Genomic DNA, 21,317 nt, shown 5'->3' with positions numbered 1-21,317 from the left:
CCTGTTTTAGTAAGAGGATAAAACTAATTCAGGGCACAGCAGTATTCCAACATTCACTGAACACCTACCAAGCATCATGGCTTCCTGCTGAGCAAGTTATAAATGGCGATAGGGTGTCTGTTTGCTATTGGCAGTCTACTCCAGGAATGTAGTAACTAAAAACAGGATTTCTGCTGATTCTTGTAACTCTTCTCCTGCTCAGTTTCATGGTGTCTCTGTCTCTTTGGTAACTACTTTTGCTTAAAACTAGTAGAAGAATCTTTCTTCCTACATGTTGACTCAAATGTTTGAACAATACATTCATGATATAAATTATGTGATAATGCACAGCCATTGGCTTTTTAAGTTTCATGGACATTAAATGATATGCAAACTAACAGAAATCATGGAGAGACAAGAATAATGAGATTTAAAAATTTTTAGTTTCTGAAAGTTCAAACTACCTAAAAGATTGCTTATACTATTACTTGTGAGATCATACATAGATATTTCTGTAACATATAGAGGCTGATTAAATGTGGAATGATTATTTGATTTCAGCATATTAAGTAATTATGTTTCACTTTTTAATAGTGAATTATATTCTACTGAAAGAGATCTGAACACTTCATTTTAAACAAATCAGTTGCAGAGGTCCTAATCTAGAAATTCTTGAAAATCTACAGTTTTTATAGTTTAATCAGTAACTGCTAACACAGAGTGAAATGAAATAGAGAGATATCTAATGAGAATTGGAAGTTTTCTGCATTGTGACGTGAAATGTGGTGCTTTCCATGGAAAAGATTTGTCTCAGGGGTTCGAATAACTGATAAACAGAAATAATATGTAACCATACTCTTCTCCTCTGGTTTACTGCTAATAGGATGCAGTGGAAGCAAACAACAAGATCTTGGAAGGAAAGTTTCTCTTTATATTTCTTCCTTTTAACCTGAGGTGGTTGTTTGTTTTGTTTTGCTTTTGCTAAGTCAGGGAGTAGCTAGCCAACCCAAGCTAAAGAAGATGAAAGGCTTTTAAGTGGAATCCAATCCCCAAGACCCAAAGTCAGAGGATTTTTAACACAAAAATTATAATCAGGTGAGAGAAGTTAACGTTATTTGTCCTTAAGTCTATGAAGGAATAAGAAACAAAGCACGCTTGAGAGTAAACATTATTATAGAATAGTATTTTATGATTATATTCCTTTTCATCTTACTGTAATATTATGGGTCAACTTTAAATAAGCCAATTAACTCTTTCAATAAAGACATATTTTCATTTTACATAGGGTGAGAAACTAAAAATACTATAATTAAAACTGCAGCCTTAGGAACTCTATTCTTTCAAATTCAAAACTGTGAAAGTAACATACAATATATGCCAGGTTTTGTTATCTTGGTGTGTGGGTATGTGTGTGTGTAGTTTATATGTATGTGTGGTTTGTATGTGTGTGTGTGCATGTGCCTGTATATATGTGAACATAGGAGTGCTTGAGGCCTTTTGAAGCTAAAGCCACTGTTCCTGAGTAAAGAATAATTGGGGAATTTATGTTCTCAAGAATTTTTAACCATTTATTCCTAGAGAAAATTTCCTAATATAAAGTTTCTGATGTTACTAATGATGCATTTATATAAAAGAAACTTTGAGGAAAATTCTAAGTCATACATGCTTTCAGAATTAAATTCACAAACTTTTTTTAATGGAAAATACATATTTAATGTGAATTTTTTAATAGTACATTCAGTTCTAATCATTCTCTCCCTACAGTGGCTTCCTTGAACCAGAAATGTTTGCAGAGTAAATTAATTTCACGTTTCCATAAATAACTGTAATATTCATCATTCACCATTCAAGCTGAAGACACTTAGACAATATACCAAAGTGCATCTCAAATGTATATCAAGTCACTAAATTGAAAGAAATGTCAATTTAACTCAAAATCATAAGGAGAAATGTGACAGTTTTCAAAATAAGTTACTCAAAATATTTAGATTATTGAGAAAAAAATTGCCTTGATAAGTTGGAATTACTTGCATAATTAATTTCTAATTCCATTTCACCTTAATTCCATTTCTCTTAATATAAATGTGCCTTGAGTGAATATAGCTGGATACCTTTCTATTAATTAGATTAATATCTTTCATTTGAAAATAATATTTAGTGATTTTCCCTATGATTAAAATGTAAATTTATTAGAACATATGCTACCTTTTTATTAGTTTTAAACTATTTATGAAGAGTAAATTACTCTGAAAATAACTTTAGAGAGTATATTCTTCACTTTGGGGATAAGGCTGTGTATGAAGAAAATTAATTTCTACCATAAAAAACAAGTCCTTTCTTCACTACCCGTTTAGATCTGTTACAAACTTTAATGAGCAAGTAACTGCATTTATGAACTACATTTCTGGCCAGGTCCATCTGCTTTCATTTTCCAAACAGCCTGGTGAAGCAAACAGAGATAAGCAGGTAATATAATATTTGACTGAATCACTACCTCTAGGGTACCACCAAAATAAAAGGCATCATGGTGATATTTAACACTAGAGATTAAAATCTAGAATTATCTATTTTCAGGAGTTGAAATTTCAGCATTCTCTAGCAAAATAAGATAATTAACTAACATACTTGATACGAGAAGGGTTTCAGATATCATAATGTAAATAATAAAACAGAAATCCTAACAATCATTAGCTGAAATGACAAATTCAAAGTCACAGTACAGGTCCAGATGGTTCTGCTCAGTCAAATAACAGTCAGAATAGGGCAAGTATGATTAAATCAGTACAGAGATAACTACAGGTATTGGCAAAGATAAATATTCATCAGATTCAAGCAATGCTCTAAGCTAGGACAATGGTAACTGTTTTAAGTAGAAAAAGATCTTGGGTTCATATTTATTTACTTGACACTGACAGAACATTTCTAATAATGAACCATTTCATAGGAATAGTTTGTTTGGCTTAAAATATGAAATTCATGTAATGGTAGATTGCTTGCAAAAAGGATGTCATTTTTCACTTCTGTGTATCCATACCTCTTTGCTGTTTTACTCTGCTGCTCCTCCAACAAGAATAAAAATCTAATAGGCTAGTCATTAAATTTGGGATGGCCTTGTGACTTTCTTTGGTCAAATGTGGTCTCAAGAGGCCTTCCTTGCTCCCACTCTCTTCCCTGGATCACTGCCAGTCCTCCGCATGAACATTTCCAGCCTAGCCTTTTGGAAGATGGAAGATACTTGGTCCAGTTACTCATATTGCCTCAGCTCACAGCCAAACACCAGACACATGAGTGAGGCCAGATTAGACAGTCAGCTCAGGTAACTTGCCAATGGATCTCAGACACATAAAAAACTGGTATCAGCCAAGCCTGGCCTAGATGGGCAGAGCCAACCACCTGACCCACAGACTCATGAGCGATATTAATGATTGTTGTTTTAAGGCTTGGAAAACTAGGGCCCACAGGTTGGCCCCTGTTTTTGTAAATGAAATTTTATTAGAACACAGCCATATCCATTTGTTTATACATTGTCTACAACTGCATTCTCACTATGACAGTAGAGTCAACTAGTTGCAATAAAGACCTTATGATCTGAAAAGCCTAAAATAATTGCCATCTGGTCATTTACAGAAAAAATTTGCTGACCCCTAGTTTAAGCCACTACATTTTGAGGTGATTTGTTGCCCAGGAATAAGTAAATATACACATTTAGCGAAATGTTTCCAGAAATGTTTGCTTTCATTAAATATAGTATTACACTGTATTGTTATTTCTAACTTATAATAATTTCTAGACCTTTGGATTTTACAACTATTTGTTAAAATAAACCATCACTGCACCAGGTGTTGGTGATAACAAATTGCACAGGCAAAAATGCTTGCCTTCACGCAGCTTAAATTCTAGGACTTAGTGACAAACTGAACACACACACACACATTATACATACACATACATAAATACACATATATATAGGAAAATGATTGAGTTAATAATTTCACATGGTGAAAAGTAGACTTATTCCAGATGCAATTGAGATGCTATAGGGGGAATTAGGGAGGTAGCAGTATCACTGTAATTCAAGCAAACACTTGAAGAAGATAAAGTAGTGAGCTTTGTAGTTAGCGAGAAGACAGGCTTAAGAAGATGAAATGGCAAATTCAGTAGTCTTGAAGTGAGACATGGTAAGGTTGAAAATGTTGAGTAAAAATTTGGATGAATTAGCTGTATTAAGAGCTCCAATGTGCTCTTAACCTTAAGTGGTCAAAGAAATGAAGAAGCACCAGTGAATGGGACTAAGAAGATCACTCTAGTGAGGAAGGAAGAAAAACAGAAGTTTGTGGGAGGCAAGTAAGGAAAACATTTCAAGGAATCAGGAATGCTGCTCTGTATCAAATATTTCTGATGAGATCTGAAAATTGATCAATGTATTTTTCAGTATATAATTAATAAAGATTTTGAAAAGAGTTGGTTAAGTGTTAGAATGAAATGGGTTAAAGGGAAAAACAGAAGAAGAATGGAGATAATGAATATTGATAACTCTCTCTAGGAGTTTTGCTAATAGGAAAAACAGGGGTAGAGGAGGTGGGGCCAAGATGACAGTAGGGAGGCCCTGAGCTCATCTCTGCAGAAAAACAAACAATGAAAAAAAAAAAGGAACCTACCAGGTTCTACAACTAAAGACATAAAGAAGGACTCATGGGGGAGGGGGCTCATGATATAATCAAATCTCATACCCTGCAGAGTGGGTGACCAACAAACTTGAGAATAATTATATTTCAGAGGTTCTCCCACAGGACTAAGAATTCTGAGCCCCATGTCAGGCTCCCCAGCTCAGGGATCTAGCATTGGGAAGAGAAACCATCAGAGCATTTGGCTTTGAAGGCTGGGGGCTTAACTGCAAGAGCCCCAAAGAACTGGGGGAAATAGAGACTTCACTCATAAAGGGTACACACAAAATCTCACAGGCACCAGGACCCAGGTCAAGAGCAGTAATTTGATAGGAGTTTGGGCCAGACTACCTGCTTGTCTTGGAGAGTCACCTGGAGAGGCGGGGGGTTGCTGTGGCTCACCCTAGGGACATACATACTGGTGGCAGACATAGTGGGGAACACTCAAATGCATGAACACTCCTATCAGCTGCTATATTGGCTCGTTAGGGGGACACAGCCCCACCCATCAGCAGACAGGCTGCCTAAAGTCTTCCTGAGCCCACAGCTGCCTCAAGACGTGCCCCTTCACACAGCCCTGCCCACCAGAAGGCCAAGAAACAGTTCCACCCACCAAGGGACAGGCACTGGCCACTCCCTCAAGGAAGCCTGCACAAGCCCCTAGACCAGCCTCACCCACCAGGGGACAGACATCAGACATAAAAAAAACACAGTCTCACAGCCTGGGGTCCAGAATGCCTACAGCAGGCCAGACCTAACCTGGGACCAGCAGGGTCCTGACACTGCCCACTAGCAGGCCAATACAAGCTTTAGAACAACACTGACCCCATACCTAACTGTGTCAGGAACAGGCCCTCCCCTGCAACAGTGACCTAAAATGAGCTCTGGGATCCCTTGGACCTGAAGCCAGACTCCAGGAAACACTATTGCCTGCCAGTAGTCTGGCACTAACCCCAGCATCAGACTTCACACACCAGTGGGAGGGCAACAGCACCAGAGTCTTCAGGACCCTGATTTCAACCACCAGTGAGCCAGCCCTGGGGCCCCCTGGGAGTCTGAAACCAGCTGTCTTGTGAGCAGGTTCTGCTAAACAGCAGCATCTGCACAAGGTAGGGCCTGGCAACCAACCAGACTAGGGGCCAACCAAATCTACCAGACTGCCCACATAGTCAGCCTGCCCAAACAGAAGGAGGACTCACACAGCACTGTTGCAGGGAATCCCAAGAGCATATAGCTTAGGTAACCAAAGAGAGTGCACTGCTGGAATGCATAAGACACCACCTACAGAGAACCACTTCTCCAAGGTCAAAAAACATAGTTAACCTAACACATACATAAAAATAAAAATAGCAACTTAGACAAAATGAGGTGGCAGAGGAATTATGTTCCAGATGAAGGAACAAGATAAAACCCTGGAAAAAAGAACTGTATGACATGGAAATAGGCAATCTACCCGAGAAAGAGTTCAGTCATGATTGTAAAGATGATCAAAGAACTCAGGAAAAGAATGGGGGCACAGAGCAAGAAGTTAGAAGTTTTTAGCAAAGAGTTAGAAAAGGCTATTAGGGAAGTTAAAAGACAAAAGTAGAAAAGCATCTTTATCCACAATAAGCAGATGTGATACACAAAACAATTAGATGTAAAATATGATACAAAAAATAGTAATTATGAGGGGAGGGGAATATAAATGCATGGTATTAAGACACATTTGAAATTAAGAGATCAGCAACTTAATCATATATATTAAGATTGCTATACAAAAATCTCATGGTAACTGCAAAACAAAAATCTATAATAGATATACACACAAAAAAGAAAAAGGAATACAAACATTACCAAAAATAGTAATCAAATCACAAGAGAACAAAAGAAACAAAGGGAAAAAAGGCCTAAAAAGACAAATCCAAAACAATTAACAAAATGGTAATAAGAACATACATGTCGACAATTACCTTAAATGTAAATGGACTAAATGCTCCACCCAAAAGACATATACTGGCTGAATGGATACAAAAACAAGACCTTTTATATGCTGCCTACAAGAGATTCACTTCAGTTCTAGAGACACATACAAACTGAAAGTGAGGGGATGGAAAAAGATATTCCACGCAAATGGAAATCAAAAGAAAGCCAGAGTAGCAATATTTATATTGGACAAAACAGACTTTAAAATAAAGACTGTTACAAGAGACAAAGAAGGACACTACATAATGATCAAGGATCAATCCAAGAAGAAGATATAATGATTGTAAATATATATGCACCCAACATAGGGGTTCAACAATATATAAGGCAAATATTAACAGACATAAAAAGAGAAACTGACAATAACACAAATAATAGTGGGGAACTTTAACACCATAAGTACATCAATGGACATATCACCATGACAGAAAATCAACTAGGAAACACAAGCCTTTAATAACACATTAGACCAGATGCACTTAATTGATTTATATAGAGTGTTCCATATGAAAGCAGCAGATACACATTCTTTTAAGTGTACATGGAACATTCTCCAGGATAGGTCACATGCTAGTCCACAAAACAAGCCTCAGTAAATTTAAAAAATTGAAATCATATCAATCATCTTTTCTGACTGCAATGCCATAAGTATTGAAACCAACAACAAAAAAACCCTGCAAAAAACACGAACATGTGGACACTAAACAATATGCTACTAAACAACCAATGTATCACTGAAGAAATCAAAGAGGAAATCAAAAAATACCTAGAGACAAATGAAAACAAAACCACGACACTCCAAAACCTATGGGATGCAGCAAAATCAATTATAAGAGGGACGTTTATAGCAATACAAGTTTACCTCAGGAAACAAGAAAACTCTCAAAAATCCAGCCTAACCTTATATCTAAAGCAACTAGAGAAAGAAGAACAAACAAAACCCAAAGTTAGTAGAAGAAAAAATCATAAAGCTCAGAATAGAAATAAATGAATTAGAGACTAAAAAAAAAAAAAAAAACAGTAGAAAAGATGGATGAAACCAAAAGCTGTTTTTTTGAGATAAAGAAAATTGATAAACCTTTAGCCAGATTCATCAAGAAAAAAAAGGGAGATGGCCCAAATCAATAAAATCAGAAATGAAAAAGAAGTTACAACTGACTGCACAGAAATACAAAGAATCATAAGTGACCATTATGAGCAACTATATGCCAATAAAATGAACAACCTAGAAGAAACTGACAAATTCTTGAAAGGTACAATCTCACAAGACTGAATCAGGAAGAAATAGAAAATATGAAAAGATGAATTACCAATACTGAAATTGAATCAGTAATTTAAAAACTCCCAAAAAACAAAAGTCCAGGACCAGAAGACTTCACAAGTGAATTCTACCAAACATTTAATGAAGAGATAACAGCTATCCTTCTGAAACTATTCCAAAAAATTTCAGGGAAAGGAACACTTCTGAACTCCTTCTATGCAGCTGCCATCAACTAGATACCAAAACTAGGCAAAGATATTACAAAAAAAGAAAATTACAGGTCAATACCTGTAATATGTAATATGATCAACATAGATGCAAAAATCCTCAACAAAATACTAGCAAACCAAATCCAAAATATATTAAAAGAATCATATACCATGATCAAATGAGATTTATCCCAGGGCTGTAAGGATTATTCAGTATTGGCAAATCAATCAGTGTGATACACCACATCAACAAATTGAAGAATGAGAAACATATGATCATCTCAATTGATGCAGAAGAACTTTCAATAAAATTCAACATCCATTTATGATTAAAAAAAACTCTCCAGAAAGTGGGCATGAAGGGAACAAATCTCAACATAATAAAGGCTGTATATGACAAACGCACAGCTAATAGTGAAAGGCTAAAATCATTCCCACTAAGATCAGGAACAAGACAAGGATGCCCACTCTCACCACTTCTATTAAATATAATTTTGGAAGTCCTAGCCACAGCAATCAGAGGAGAAAAATAAATAAAAGGAATAAAAATTGGAGAGGCAGAAATAAAACTGTCACTGTTTGTAGATGACATGATACTACACATAGAAAATCCTAATGATGCCACCAGAAAACTACTAGAACTCATAATTAATTTGGTAAAGGTGCAGGATACAAAATGAATATACAGAAATCTGTTGCATTTCTATACACTAACAATGAAATATCAGAAAGAGAAATTAAGGAAACAATCCCATTTACCATCACATGAAACTGAACAAAATACTTAGGAATAAACCTACCTAAGGGGGCAAAAGACCTGTACTCTGGAAACTGTAAGATGTTTATAAAAGAAATTGAAGACGAAACAAACAGATGAAAAGATATACCATATTCTTGAATTGGAAAAATCAATATTGTTAAAATGACCATACTACCCAAGGAGATCTACAAAGTCAATGCAATCCCTATAAAATTATCAATGGCATTTTCCACAGAACTAGAACAAAAAATTTTTTAATTTGTATGGAAACACAAAAGACCCTGAATAGCCAAAACTATTTTGAGAAAGAAGAATAGAGCTGGAGGAATCAGGCTCCCTGACTTCAGACTATACTACAAAGCTACAGTAATCAAAACAGCATAGTACTGGCACAAAAACAGACACATAGATCAATGGAACAGGGTAGAAAGCCCAGAAGTGAACCCATGCACATTAATCTATAACAAGGGAGGCAAGACTGTACAGTGGAGAAAAGACAGTCTCTTCAATAAATGGTGCTTGGAAAACTGGACAGATACATGTTAAAGAATAAAATTAGAAATTTTATCACACCATATACAATAATAAATTCAAAATGGATTAAAGAGGTAAATGTAACACCAGATACTATATAACTCCTGGAGGAAAACATAGGCAGCACACTCTTTGACATAAATCACAGCAATATCCTTTTGGATCAGCCTCCTAGAGTAATGTAAACAAAAGTGAAAATAAACCAATGGGGGGACTTCCCTGGAGGTCCAGTGTTAGGACGCCACGCTTCCACTGCAGGGGCACAGGTTCAATCCCTGGATGGGGAACTGAGATCCCACATGCCGCACTGCAAAGCCAAAAGGAAAAAAAAAAAAAACCCAATGGGACCTAATTACACTTAAAATCTTTGCACAGCAAAGGAAACCATAAACAAAATGAAAAGACAACATACAGAATAAGAGAACATATTTGCAAATGATGCGGCTGACAAGGATTTAATTTCCAAAATATAGAAATAGTTCCTAACAGATCAATAACAGAAAAACAAACAGCAGAAAAAAAAAAATGGGTAGAAAACCCAAATAGACATTTTTACAAAGAAGATATAGAGATGCCCAACAGTCACATGAAAAGATATTCAACATCACTAATTACTAGAGAAATGCAAATCAAAACTTCAGTGAGGTATCATCTTCCACTTGTCAGAATGGCTATCACCAAAAAGTCTACAAATAATAACTGCTGGAGAGGGTGTGGAGAAAAGGGAACCCTCCTACACTGTTGGTGAGAATGTTAATTGGTGCAGCCACTATGGAGAACAATATGGAGGTTCCTTAAAAACTAAAAGTAAAGTTACCACATGATCCATCAATCCCATTCCTGGGCATATATCTGGAAAAGACAAAAACTCTAATTCAAAAAGATGCACCCCAATGTTCACTGCAGCACTGTTTACAATAGCCAAAGGCATGGAAGCAAACAAAATGCCTGTTTATAGATGAATGGATAAAGAAGAAGTAGTATGTGTATGTATGTATGTATGTGTGTATATATATATATAGATAGATAGATAGATAGATAGATAGATAGATATAAAATAATGGAATATTACTCAGCCATTAAAAAGAATGAAATAATGACATTTACAGCAACATAGATGGACCTAGAGATTATCATACTAAGTGAAGTCAGACAGAGAAAGACAAATATCATATAATATCATTTATATGTGGAATCTAAGGAAAAAGATACAAATGAACTTATTTATAAAACAGAAATAGACTCACGACATAGAAAACAAATTTATGGTTACCAAAAGGGAAGGGATGGGGGAGGGATAAATTAGGAATTGGGATTAACAGATACACACTACTATATATAAAATAGATAAACTACAAGGACCTACTGTATAGTCCAGGGAACTGTATTCAATATCTTATAGTAACCTATAATGGAAAATAATCTGAAAAAGAATACATAAATGTATATATTTAAACTTAGTAACATAAAACAAAACAAATTTGTTAGCTTACAATTGTGTAGGTTGAAAGTCCAACTGGGGCTTCCCTGGTGGTGCAGTGGTTGAGAGTCCGCCTGCCGATGCAGGCGACACAGGTTCATGCCCCGGTCTGGGAAGATCGCGACCGGAGCCTGTGCTCTGCAACAGGAGAGGCCACAACAGTGAGAGGCCCGCGTATCTAAAAAAAAAAAAAAAAAAAGTCCAACTGAATCACTTTGCTGTATACCTGAAATATTGTAAATCAACTATATTTCAATTTAAAAAATAGAAAAACAGGGGCAATCAAAGGTTGTTGAAACATGATGTGGAATATCAAGAAAAACTTTACAATATGTCTAGATCACTGAATTTATAATCTAACTCTAACCTAAAATGATGTTTCCCCTAATTTTTCTTATAGAATTTATTTTAGAACAGTCTTAGGTTTACAGAAAAATTAAGCAGAAATCACACAAAATTTCCATATATCCTCCTACCACCAACCCCACACACATTTCCCCATATTATTAGCAACATCTTGCATTAGTTAGACATTTGTTACAATTGATAAACCAGTTATTATTAATTAAAGTCCATAGTCTATATTAGGGTTCACTCTTGGTGTTGTACATTCTATGGGTTTTGATAAATGTGTAATGATATGTATACACAATTATAGTATCATATAGAGTAGTTTCAGTGCCCCCAAAACCCCCATGCTCCACCTATTCATCCCTCTATCCCTTCCACTGTGTTCCTATCAACCACTGATCTTTAAACTGTCTCCATACTTTTGCCTTTCCCAGAATATCATACAGCTGGAAACATATAGTATGTAGCCTTTTCAGACTGGCTTCTTTCACTTAGCATTTAAAGTTCTTCCATGTCTTTTTGTAGCTTCATAGCTTATTTATTTTTATCACTAAATAATATTCCATTGTATGGATGTACCTCAGTTTATGTATCCACTCACCTATTAAAGGACATCCTAATTGCTGTCAAGTTTTGACAATTATAAGTAAACATACTGTAAACATTCATGTGCAGGTTTTTGTGTGGACATAAGTGTTCGGTTCCTTTTTGTAAATACCAAGGAGCACAATTTTTGGTTCTTATGGTAAGAGCATACTTAGTTTTGTAGAAACTGGCAGTCTTCCAGAGTGGCTGTACCATTTTGCATTACCACCAGAAATGAATGAAAATTTCTATTGCCCCACATCACCAACATCTGGTGATGTCAATTTTAGCCATTCTAATAAGTGTGCAGTCATATCTCTTTGATGTTTTAATTTGCTAGTACAGGTATCCTCCACTTTTTGAAGGTTCACTTTACATAACCACTATGCTTTTCACAAAAGATCTACATTAGTACCTATTTTCGCTAACTGCAAGAAATCCAAGAGGATTTTCACTTTTATAATAAAAGTTATTGTTTCTTTGTTTTACACTATTTTGGCTTATATAAGTTTTCACAGGAATGCCCTACTTTTGGAAAGCAGGGGAAACCTGTACTTGATGAGTATGATGTTGAACATCTTATGTATGTCAGTATCCACAGAATCCCTTGCTGGGAATTTCTCTTAATTATTTTTAATTTAAAAATGTCTTATTCCTTCCTTTAGCTTCATGAAAATAAAACCTTTGAGAATAAATTTATAAAGATATTTTAATTTTGATAACTACCACTTATAAAATATAATTCTCTAATTCTATTTTCTAAATACATATTTTAAAATAAAATGTATACATTGTTCATACAAAAGGGAATCTTATCTATTATACAAATAATTGTTCCAATTATTCACTTTGTAATTATATGAAAATAGTACCAATGAAATAAGTAAATGGAAAAACTATTAAAAGGGACAGATATTCCAGACAATATTAGCTTCTGTGTAAGAATGAAGTTTTATTTCATATGCCACTGAAAACTTGCTTTGAAATATTTCTTTAAAATAATATTAAAATGTTAATTAGGAGGGAAAAATCAAACTTTAGCTTCAAGATATATTGAAACAGAGGCATCAGGTATTACCAAGTTTTTATATAATTTCCAATATCCAATAGAAGACATTTAAATTCAGCACTTAAGCAGACTAAATTTTTTGTGGCAAACTGATCAATTTGAGTCTTCATCATTTTCATTTTGAAAAATGGCTCATTAAAGCAACTCATGCTGATTGTTCATTGGCTAAGACAGAAAAATATTACAAGCCATTATAATAACCTAGCTTCAGGAAAATTAGTAGAATCACTTCAGTGGAATCAAATAAAATCTGATTGTACCTACAAAACTGAAAGAAGCTCATTATCTTCAGTCATTCCAACCAACGGTACAATTTCCAGACACAAAATTAGAGACATTTAATTGTTTTCTTTAATGGACTCCCTAAAGCATTTAACCAGTTAGCTCATTTTGCTGATATATTTTTCAAAATTCACATAGTTTACTCAATTCTTTTACACAAAGGTGTAGAGAAAGCACATAGTATTTGGATTTGGAAAAGCCAACATCATGTTCTGACTTCATTATTTATGGCCTACATCAACTTGAATAATTTATCTTTTCAGAAAAGAGGTTTCTCAAATTAAAAGTGAAAAATCTGATGCGTATGTCAGAGAGTTCCTATCAAAATCAGATGAGATGAATATGAAAAATTTCTTAGTAAATGATAAACACAAGTGTTGACTTTTTAGTCATTTAGTCATTTATTTTCAGACTCTCATAACTCTGGTTGCAACCATTATTATATTATGTATAAATTGCTACATTTTCACAACTAATTTCTCTCACCTTCCAACTTATCTTACAAATAGAGATAATATTCCTAAACAAACAGTGTCATTATATGTCATACATATTAAGAAACAGGCAAAGAAAACAAAAGGAACTGTATCAGTAAATTAACACTCATCTTTGTGTGATTGAAATATGTTTGACTTGTATTTTCTTTTTTGTACTTTTGATTTAAAAATACTATTCTGCATTACATATAATTAATCTCATAATCAGAAAAGAGATACTCTACTTATAATTTATTTGAAAGAAATAGCCTTTTGAAAAGCCTATCATTTTCTCAAAATGATATCCATGGTGAATCATAATGCATAACTATTAAAAATCAATAGTCAACTATTGATATTCTATGTCCACCCTTAGCTTGCATGAGTCTACAATTAAATATAACAATGTTTTTGCCTTCAAAATATGTCAAATAAATGTATATTATAGATTTAAATGAGAAAATGAGATTTAATAGAAGTTAATAATTACTACAACATAGTTAATCTCCATATTTTGAAGGCAGCCTCTCTTTCGATATAAATATCCTTAAAAGTCATTCTGCTTAGTAAGCCGTCTCAAGAGTAAAAAGTGGCTCCTGTCCCAGGTGTTATGTTACGTGTAAAAAGGACACCTTTGTTTAATAATATGGACTTAGAAACACAGAGATGTAAAACAGATTGTTGAGTACTCTACTGGTGCCAGTCTAGCTTGGTTGTGATGGTCCTAATAGAGTCATTTGTCAGCAGTTTTCCCCTTCTCCTCTACCACTGAGTAAGCAGCTTACACAGTCAAGCCAAAAACTGAGATGCAACATTAGATACCATCTGTGTTGCTCGTCTGATTTCAATCCAAATTGTTCTCAAGCCAATCACGGAACTGAATGAAGAATTTGATTGTGATTGGGGTGAGGAATGAAAAAGACATGAAGCTAGAAGATCAGCATCAAGCTTCCAGGCACAAAGAGGTGGTTTGCATGTTTTGAAAATTCCAATGTGAAGAGATTTTAGATGTAGAAAATTACAACATGCACAGAGATGGACAAAAATATTAAAAAAATGCATATGTTTGTGCAGGTGGACACTCTGTAGAAGTGTTTTTTTAAAATATCTACTTATTTCAACAAAGTGTTCTTTCTAATTGTTTTAGCAAAATATCTGGCAATGTTGAAATACGGGATAATGAAAACTAGCGTGTATCTCTGTGTGCATGTAAAAGTTTAATTCTAAGATACTTATTTCTTTAAATACTTGAGGACTGCAGGCAAATAAGAATCAGTGTATAGACCTGTGTCCTAGTGATATACATCTGCTCTGTATGTGAGCCACTACTGAACCATCTGCAAAGCACATAAAGTAGCCAGTTGTTTGTTTTATTAAGAATAATTGAAAAGAAGATAAGTCACAACATTCTTATTTATTTTGGTCACTGCTGGCTTTTTGGGCGGGGGGAGGGAGGGAGTTATTAGCTATTTTTGTCTATTATCTTCATATTTTCCATCTTTTTTTCTTCCAACATGTTTTGAGCAGTACTTTTGATTAATGTGGGATGGGTGGTGATTAGGGACAATAACATGGCACAGAACAAGATAAAAGTTTATAGATTTAAAACACTGTTACATTTAAGTGTTGATTATTTTTATATTAAACACATTTTATTTATATGAAAGGAGTAAAAGACAAAGAAACATTTGCTTTTGGACACCAATGAACTATATCATTTTAGGCCTCAGAAAATTATTTCCACAGGCATATATTACCCAATGAAGTATATTGAGCTTTTTATATTACTGCAAATTATTGGGATCATTTATGTAAGCTCCATAATGTATGTAAATATTAATGCATAAAGAAAGCAAGTATAGAAATAGTTCTATGAATTCTCTTCCCCCAAGATTGCTAACTTTTATGAACACAGATATTTTTATCAACAGAATGCATGTGATCTGAGTTAAATATATGATTTGCAGTTTGACACTGAAAAAAAATCACTTTCATTAGGAAATCACCATGGTATATTATCAAAGCTTATAATATTTGCAAAGATTGTTAAGCAGCATTTAACAAAACATGGTCAGAAGCAAGTGTTCTAGGAGATATTTGTTTTTGTTGTTTATTTGTTTGTTTTTTCCATAGTGGTAAGTATTTTCCAGTTACATTCTACTTTACGGAGAGGTGTATTAGGTTTGAGGGCAAAGATTGATTCTGATTTATCGTCTAAGTGACACGTTAATCTTGCTAGGCAAATATTTTTAATAAGAACATAGTATGATAAATGCATTGCCATGAGCTAGTTACCAAGGTTTTAATGTTGAACAATCTACTTTAAATGAAATGACTTGGAACAAGTTTGACACTTTCAGAAAAACTATGTGTAACTCTCTCTACAAGACGGTTGCTCCCTTATTAATGAAATTAAAATTTGATTTTATGATTTCTTATTACAATACTGCAAAACTGTATTAAAAGTAAGTTTGTTCACTTTAACCTCAAACAAGAGAACTTTCAGAGCAGGTGTATCACTATTTCTATTAATAGGAAACCCCAGGGAAAGCACTTACCACAGTGCCTGGCTTAAAATAGTGCTCACTAAATAATGGCTGCTGTCATTATTACTTAATGGCTGTTATAACTAACATACACTGTAGCCAAATTCCCTTTTCCTAAGTTATACATATTAACATCTCAAGAAGAAATTAAACTTCCATTTTTTGTTTCCACATGTAAGGAGCCTGAAAGCTGCCACTCTCTCCTAACAAGTAAAAAGCTGAACAAACTGAAAAATCAACAACTAGAAAGGGTTGGGTCCACTAGAAAGGTTTGAACACAGGGCAAACTGCTGCCCCCAAGATTGGTGAGACGGGCAGACAGACAAATACGGAAAATCATGACTTACCTGAGAGGAAACCACCACGGGAACCCATGCCGGGTTAGGAAAACCCGAACTGTAATTGCTGGAGATTCAGCGTAGGTACCTCTGAGATTAAAAACTCTGGGATACCCAATTAACAGGGGGAACCCCTATAATATTGTGAGATTCACCTCTTACAGCTTCAACTGACTCCACAGTAAATGTCAGAGAAAAATTCCCTCAGGCTTTCAGTAGTGGAGGGGAAAGGAACCATTTTGAAAAACGCCAGAGCACAGCTGTTCTTAACAAGGACTGCTCTCAGGGGAAACTAGTTAACCAAAGCCTAACCCAATAGGCTAACTGAGCTGGGGAAAGGAAATACCCAACTCCGGACTATTCTAGCCATCCTATCCCACCTACGGAGGAAGGGGAAAAAAATTTGAAAACATTTGTTATGTTCACAGTCCAGAGGTTTAGGCTTAAGTAAAAACTGAGATTTAATTATAGGACTATAGAATGTTTCCCCTCCCGCCACATCTTACTACCACATTATGAAAGGCCTGTCTGCAGCAGCTCCTTTTACCCAGCCCATCATGTCAGGCCATCAAGAAAGAATTATAAGGCATACCAAAATGGTAAAAAAAAAAAAAAAAAACACCCACAATTTGAAGAGACACAACAAGCATCAGATAAGATTTATACTGAAGTATGCATTTTGGGGGGTGTCAATATAAACGGTATTGTGGGTTTTTTTTTTCCTCTTTTTTTTTTTTGCGGTACGCGGGCCTCTCACTGCCGTGACCTCTCCTGTTGCGGAGCACAGGCTTCGGGCGCGCAGGTTCAGCGGCCCTGGCTCATGAGCCCAGCTGCTCCGCGGCATGGGGGATCCTCCCGGCCCGGGGCACGAACCCGCGTCCCCTGCATCGGCAGGCAGACTCTCAACCACTGCGCCACCAGGGAAGCCCGGTATTGTGTTCTTAATTTCAAATTCCACTTGTTCATTACTGGTATATAGAAAAACAATTGACTTTTGCTTGTTAACCTTGTATCGTACAACCTGGCTGTAATTGCTTGTTAGTTCCAGGAGTTTTTGATCAATTCTTCTGGATTTTCTACATAGATGATCTTGTCATCTTCAAACAAAGACAGTTTTCTTTCTTTCTTTCCAATGTGTATACCTTTTATTTCTTTTTCTTGTTTCCTACTGCATTAGCTAGAATTTCAAGCACAACATTGAAAAGAAGTGGTAAGAAAATATGTTCTCACCTGATCTTAGTGAGAAAACTTCAAAGTTCTCACCATTACATGCGATGTTAGCTGTAGCATTTTTGGTACATATTTCTTATCAAGTTGAGGAAGTTCCCTTTTATTCCTAGTTTAGTGAGAGTTTTTATCATGCATCGGTGTTGGATTATGTCCAATACTTTTTCTGCATCTATTGATGTGACTGTGTGACTTTCTTTTTTATCTTATTGATGTGATGTATTACATTAATTGATTTTGGACTGTTGAAGTAGCCTTGCATACCTGGGATAAATCCCATTTGGTCATGGTGTATAATTCTTTTTATACATTGTTGGATTCAATTTGCTAATTTTTTTTGAGGATTTTTGCAGGTATGTTCAGGAGAAATCTAAGTCTTTAGTTTTCTCGTAATATCTTTGGTTTTGATATTTGGCTAACACTGGCCTCATAGAATGAGTTAGAAAGTATTCCCTCTGAGGGAACATCTGAGAGCAGACATTGTATGGTTTCTATTTTTTTAGTTTGTTGAGATGTGTCTTATGTCAAAAATACAATATATCTTCCTGCATGCTCTATGTGAACTTGAAAAGAATGTGTATTGTGCTGTTGTTGAAGTAGTCTATAGATGTCAATTATGTCCTGTTGATTAATGATGTTGTTGAGTTCAACTATGACCTTACCAACTTTCTACCTGCTGAATCTTCTACCTTAAAGTGAAAACATGAAATCACATTTCCCTCAGTACAGGCTATGGAAAAACACCAAAGTACAATTCAAGGAAATGGATTGTTTTGAGCATTAAAGTGACATAGTTCCCTAATATTCTAGCATAATCCAAAGACAGATGTTTTTTTTTGTTTGTTTCTACATTCTCTAGATTTAGATAGATATATATTTCAGAAAGAAAAAAAATATATTTTAGGCCAAATGGTAAGACATTATTATAAATTAGTTTTCACAATTAGACCAGGGCTGGGATACCAATGGTAACAGAGTATTCTTATCTCTTTTCATCTTTACCATCTAAAAGAAAATATCTCACCTTATTCTCCAAGGAAAATAAGGGATAACAAAGGAGATAAGAACAGAGAATTTGACAAAATGAATTCCAGAAAAAAAAATCAAGTAAATTATAAGCTTCTAAAACAATAAGGAAATGGTATTTTTCCTTTATTTTTTTCCATAATAAGCATCATTTTATTCCATGTTCCTAATACATAATGTCTGTACTATTTTAATGATACATAATTTCTTGTAGCCAAGTAATTACTTTCTTCCCATTTGTTCATGGAATTCCTAAATAGGCATCAGTAAAGTTACCTGAATAAAATTATTTTAAATTATTTAAAAAATGAATGCAGCCACCTATATACATAATAAACATATTCAATAATAATACTACTTATAATTAAATAGTTATTATTAATATTGTCACCTATAATTAACAGACTAAATATGTGTTCATGGCAAAAACTTTTCTTTTTTTGCGGTACACGGGCCTCTCACTGTGTGGCCTCTCCCGTTGCGGAGCAACAGGCTCCGGACACGCAGGCTAAGCGGCCATGGCTCACGGGACCAGCCGCTCCGCGGCATGTGGGATCTTCCCGGACCGGGGCACGAACCCGTGTCCCCTGCATCGGCAGGTGGACTCTCAACCACTGCGCCACCAGGGAAGCCCATGGCAAAAGTTTTAACACAAGTTTCTCAGCTGGTAAAAAAAGAAAATTTGGGAGTACTGAATTAGAATAAGAAGCTAAGAAATTTCTTTTGTTTTTTGGGGTTTGTGCTGTTTCTTATTCTTCAAACAGAATTCAAGAGGTACATTATCTTTTCAAATATGTAGCAACTTCTATTGCTATAAAATTAAAGATTCAATACTGCAAATTACAGAGGTATAATTGCCACCATAACATCAACTTGCAATCTTTTCACAGATTGATTCCATTTATCTCCAGAAATTTTCCCAAGTGCCTATTTATAGTCTGAGCACTGCATTGGCTCTGGTGAAGACCATTTGCTCATAGCACATTATCCAGCCTCAGAAGGCAAAAAGAGAGAAAGAGAGAGAGAGAATGGTCTTAATATGACAACTAGTATGTTTGCAGTATGAAGGAAGTGTTGGAGGAACAAGGAGAAAGCTGCTAGTTCTGCCTGTGAAGGTTGATAAAGGACCAATAAATGAAATGACACGTGTTGGGGTTTGAAATTTGAAAAGGAAGTGGAAAAGGAAAGGACATGGAATGAAAAGGAAGAACATTTAGGATTTATGGCAGATTTATTCATTTTGTAGGTAAAGAAAAATAAATATTAAAGAGCTAAAAAGGAAAATGGTAAGAAAATACAGACACTTGCAAAGATTCAGCAGAGAATAGACAGGGTGATAGGAGACAGGAGCTGTCTACAGCAGTGTAGGTGATGAGAAGGTGCAGTATGTAGAGAACTTAAATAATTGCTACATAATTGCTAAAGTTACTCTTAAGTTTCAAAATATATATAACCTTAAAACTAACACATTTTTATTACTTATACTTTAAAAAAACTTTGTATTCTACCTAGAAGAATAGCACACTCATTCAAGAACAAATTCATAGCAGTTCAAAATCATTCAGTCTTGCTTTGGGCACAGTGTGTCTCCAGCTCCTGTGGTATTCCAGTGTTTAAATAATAGATTAGAAGTAAACAATGATCACACAGTGATTGTAAAGACAAAGAAACAAAATTTGTGTTACTTAATTTTTATTCTGAGTCCACATGGTGGTTTTACATGTGTTTAAAATTTAAAGCAGTGAGTGGAAACTGTGGGTGCAATATTTTCCTTTGCTAAAGATTATTTTAGTAATTTCTTTAACATTTAAATTTCTCCTTCTTTTTACCCTCTGTGTTTGGTGAAACTAAGAAAACATGCATCAGTGGTACAATTTGCTATTTGCCTAAAATATATCTTTCAGAGATATTCCAGTTTTGTTAAAATTCACTTATGAATTATTGTGAAGCTGTTTTTTGATGGCTGTGATGGATTGATTGTAGGTAGATATTTTCCCACTTTAAAATAAATTAATTGAATGGAAAAGTAAAGTAGTACTCTTTCCTTTTTTGTGTGTTATGATATACTATTTCATTGTTTACTTTAAAATTTTTTTACTTAATTATTTTTCTACTGGCATGAATATAAAAATAAAGTAAAACAAAACAAAGACTTCACTGCCTGCATTTACTTTCTAGCCATTATTTTCAGTTCATTTCACAGTTATTACTGAATATACATGTGTCATAATAGGAAGAAATAAAAATTGATCTGCTTCAGCTGTTCAATACTCTAGATATACCCCACAGAGATTGGAAAACTTTTCTATAAAGAGCCAGATGGTAAATATTTTAGGGTTTGTTGGCCATACTGTCTCTGTGACAACTACTCAGTTCTGGAGTTGAATCATGAAACTAGCCATAAACATACATACACAAATGGTTGTGTCTGCTATCCAATAAAACCTGACTTACAGAAAAAAAAAACAGGCAGCATGCTGGATTTAGCCCCCTGGTCACCATTTGCTGAACCTTAGAATATGAGTGACAGGCATGCACTAACAAGAAACACTTTATAGCTCGTTT

General features: G+C 34.9%; 1 long non-coding RNA gene across 1 annotated transcript in view; it reads right to left on the bottom strand.

The window, feature by feature from the left end:
- Positions 1–10,861: 10,861 nt before the first annotated feature.
- LOC141275765 (uncharacterized) overlaps positions 10,862–21,317 on the bottom strand; it is a 659,185-nt gene continuing 648,729 nt past the window's right edge. Inside the window, exon 5 of the long non-coding RNA XR_012324053.1 lies at positions 10,862–11,030. This is a non-coding gene — a long non-coding RNA (uncharacterized lncRNA). The remainder of the gene's footprint in view (positions 11,031–21,317) is intronic.

This window comes from Tursiops truncatus, chromosome 11 (genome assembly GCF_011762595.2).
Source record: "Tursiops truncatus isolate mTurTru1 chromosome 11, mTurTru1.mat.Y, whole genome shotgun sequence".
NCBI classification, from domain to species: Eukaryota; Metazoa; Chordata; class Mammalia; order Artiodactyla; family Delphinidae; genus Tursiops; species Tursiops truncatus.
This window is presented reverse-complemented; position numbering and strand designations above follow the sequence as displayed.